This window comes from Rhinoderma darwinii, chromosome 2 (genome assembly GCF_050947455.1).
Source record: "Rhinoderma darwinii isolate aRhiDar2 chromosome 2, aRhiDar2.hap1, whole genome shotgun sequence".
In the NCBI taxonomy this organism is placed as follows: Eukaryota; Metazoa; Chordata; class Amphibia; order Anura; family Rhinodermatidae; genus Rhinoderma; species Rhinoderma darwinii.
In genome coordinates this window covers 216,817,250-216,821,112 of record NC_134688.1, presented here as the reverse complement: position 1 = coordinate 216,821,112, position 3,863 = coordinate 216,817,250, and positions in this window count along the sequence as shown.

The window sequence follows — 3,863 nt, the reverse complement described above, 5'->3', positions numbered from 1 at the left end:
CCCATGGGCCCAAACGGAAGTTTATCGCCACAAATGGGGTATTGCTGCACTCAGGAGAAATTGGGCAACAAAATGGGGTATTTTGTTTCCTGTGAAAATAAGACATTTTGATGAAAAATGACATCTTTTTGGCTTCGGGAGCCTGTGGGCTCTGTCGATAGTTAAATCAGTGGAAGTACAAGATGGAATGAGGGACTTGATAAGATCTTTGAGATATTGTGATAAGTCCCCTTGCGTAATAGATTCAGGGATCCCCCTAAATTTCACATTGTTGCGACGGGATCTGTCTTCAATATCGGCCATTTTCGCTTTAAGTTCCTCAAAATCATCAGCCAATGCATTGTGTGCGTCAATCACGCTGTTGTGTGAAGAGGCATAATCCCCCATCTTTGTCTCGATATGTTGTACCCGATCCTCCAGATCACGAACTGAGGTCTGCAGCGGTAATAATAGCTGAGTAAAGCCTGAGTGTATGGAGTTTCTGAGAATGAGAAGCATTTATTTTAGTGTATGAGCTGATGCCGGGGAGTCAGAGGTGTATATATTCTCAAACAAGTCAGTGCCTTCGTTATGTAAGGTAAGCGTATGGTCTGAGGGATGAACCTCACTCACCCCTGCATCCGTAGCTGTTATCCCCCGAACGGTCTGGGTGGTAAGGCTGCCTGAGGATGATCTCGGCGATGTTCTCATGCGGTCCTGAGGGGATTCCGCCATCTTAGTCTCCTCATCTCTGTTTCACGCCTTTTCGCTCTGTCCCGCCAGTGCGCTTTGGGGACTCTTTGTACTAGAACTGCAGGATATTTCAGAATTTATCTGTGCCTCATCTGGTTCCGGCGGATTTTCTTCAGATGCCTCTCTAAGTCCATGTGAACGGGGTTCGGAGCTTGCCTCTCCGCCATCTCTGCTGCGGTCCCGTTCAAAATAGGATTCCAGACTGACTCACGCCGCCTTCAACGATTTCTTTCCCCTCACCATGATGTAAAGTAAGTAAGATGGATATTTCGACCCGCTGATGAAAAGTTATTAGGGCTATTTGTCGCTTTTTATTCACTGTGTGCCGGAGCTCGGTGATTATGCTGCCATTTCCGTCGGCTGCCAAGCCACGCCCCCCTGAAAAATGACATCTTATTGGAAATAATTTAATTTTTTTAATTTCACAGCCTAATTCAAATATGTGCTGTGTAAAAACTGTGGGGTTAAAATGGTAATAACAACCATAAATGAATTCCTTGAGGGGTACAGTTTCCAAAATGTGGTCACTTTTGGGGGATTCCTATTGTTTTGGCACCTCAACACCTCTTCAAACCTGGCATGCTGCCTAAAATATATTCTAATAAAAAAAGAGGCCTCAAAATGTACTAGGTCCTTCTTTGCTTCTGGGGCCTGTGTTTTAGTCCACGAGCACACTAGAGCCACATGTAGGACATTTCTAAAAACTGCAGAATCTGGACAATACATATTTAGTAGTGTTTCTCTGGTAAAACCTTCTGTGTTACAGAATTTTTTTTTATACAATTGAAATTCAGCAAGAAAAATGACATTTTCAAATTTCACCTCTACATTGCTTTAATTCCTGTGAAATGCCTAAAGGGTTATATAAACTTTCTAAATGCTGTTTTGAATACTTTGAGGGGGTCTACTTTTCAAAATGGGGTGTTTTATGGGGGTTTCTAATACATAGGCCCCTCAAAGCCACGGAACTGAACAGGTACCTTAAAAAAAGGCTTTTGAAATTTTCTTAAAAATATGAGAAATTGCTGTTTATGTTCTAACCCTTGTAACGTCCAAGAAAAATAAAAGAATGTTCAAAAAACGATGCCAATCTAAAGTAGACATATGGGAAATGTGAACTAGTAACTATTTTGGGTGGTATAAACATCTGTTTTACAGCAGGTGCATTAAAATTTTGAAAAATGCTATTTTTTATAAATTTTCTCTAAATTTTGAAATTTTTCACCAATAAACACTGAATATATAATGCAAATTTTACCACTAACATAAAGCCCAATGTGTTACGAGAAAATAGTCTCAGAATCGCTTGGATAGGTTTAAGCATTCCGACGCTATTACCACATAAAGTGAAATATGTCAGATTTCAAAAATGGGCTCTGAGCCTTAAGGCCCAAACTAGGCTGCATCCTTAAGGGGTTAAACCCTTCCCGCCGCAGCCATTTTCCATATTTTCACTTTTGTTTTTTCCTCCCCACCTTCCAAAAGCCGTAACTTTTTTATTTTTCCATCAATATTGCCGTATGAGGGCTTGTTTTTCCGGGATGAGTTGTAAATTTTCACAGAAACATTTATTCTGCCATATAATGTAGTGGGAAACTGGAAAAAAAAACATATTGGTGGGTGGAATAGGAAAAAAACTGATACCTCAAACTTTTGGGTGGTTTTGTTTTTACGGCGTTCATCGTGCGGTACAAACCGAATATTAACTTTATTCTGCGGGTCAATACGATTAAAGCGATACCAAATTTATATAGTTTATGTTTTGCTACTTCTACAATGAAAAACTGATTGTTGAGAGTTTTGTCGCCATATTCTGAGAGCCATAACTTTTTATTTTGCGTGCGAGCTGTAGTTTCTATTGGTACCATTTTGGGGTAAATTAGACTTTTTCATTACTTTTTATTTCATATTTTGTGGGAGATGAAGTGACCACAAAACAGCAATTCTGATGTTTAAAATAATTTATTTTTTTACGACGTTCACCATGCGGATTATTTAATGATATATTGTAATAGTTCGGACAGTTATGAACGCGTCAATACCAGTTATGTTAGTTTTTGTTTTGTTTTTTACATTGTACTTGAGGGAAGATGGGAAAAGGCTGTTTTTTTTTTACTTTTAATTAAAGTTTAAGTTTTTTTAAAAACTTTATATTACTGTATTTTACTTGTCCCCCTTCGGGACTTGAACCAGCAATCGCTGGATCGCTTGCACAATATACTGCAATACTAATGTATTGAAGTATATCGTGATACTGACAGTCTCGGCAGGGCTTCATAGAAGTACAAAGATGGCAAACCTAGGGTCCCTCATCGGGCTCCTAGGCTGCCATGCCAACCAAAGGCACCCCCCGTTCTCGCTGCGGGGGGTCGTTGGAACATTGCAGGGGGCTGCCCCCTGTTTTTAGTCATTTAAATGTAGCCGTCGCTATTGACTGCAGCATTTACCGGGTTAAACAAGCGGGATTGTGCTCAAGCGGGATCCCGCTCGTAACCCGGAAGTGTCAACTGTGAGCCCGCTCCATACTCTCTCACCCGACATGCGCCGTATATATACGGCGGATGTCGGGAAAGGGTTAAGCAGAAACCTTTACATGTCTTGGAATGACCTAGTCAAAGCCCAGACCTCCATCAAATTAAGAAACTGTGGCAGGACTTGAGGACATACACCAACACAACGCATGTAACTTGAAGGAGTTGGAGCAGTTTTTCCCGGAGGGATAGACAAAAATCCCAGTGTCTTGGTGTGAAGCTAAAAGAGACATACCCCAAGAGACTGGCATCTGTAATTGCAGCAAAAGGTGGTACCACAAAATATTGACTTTCAGGGGGCTAATACTTCTCCACATTAAAGCCCTCCGTTATTTGTCTTAATTATTGTTGTGTCACGGTGAAAAATATTTTGCACCTTTAAAGTGGTAGGCATTTTGAAGTAAATCAAATAGTTGCAAGGCAGCAAAACAGACAAAACACCAGGGAGGGGGAGTGGTGGGTAAATACTTTCGGAAGTCACTATGTATATAAAACAAGAAGGCAAACAATTGAATTAAACATTTGCAATTTGATTCAAATTTTAGGTTTTATTTCCAGGTTATATATTTACCTTTTAATTATGAATATAATATTTCCTAT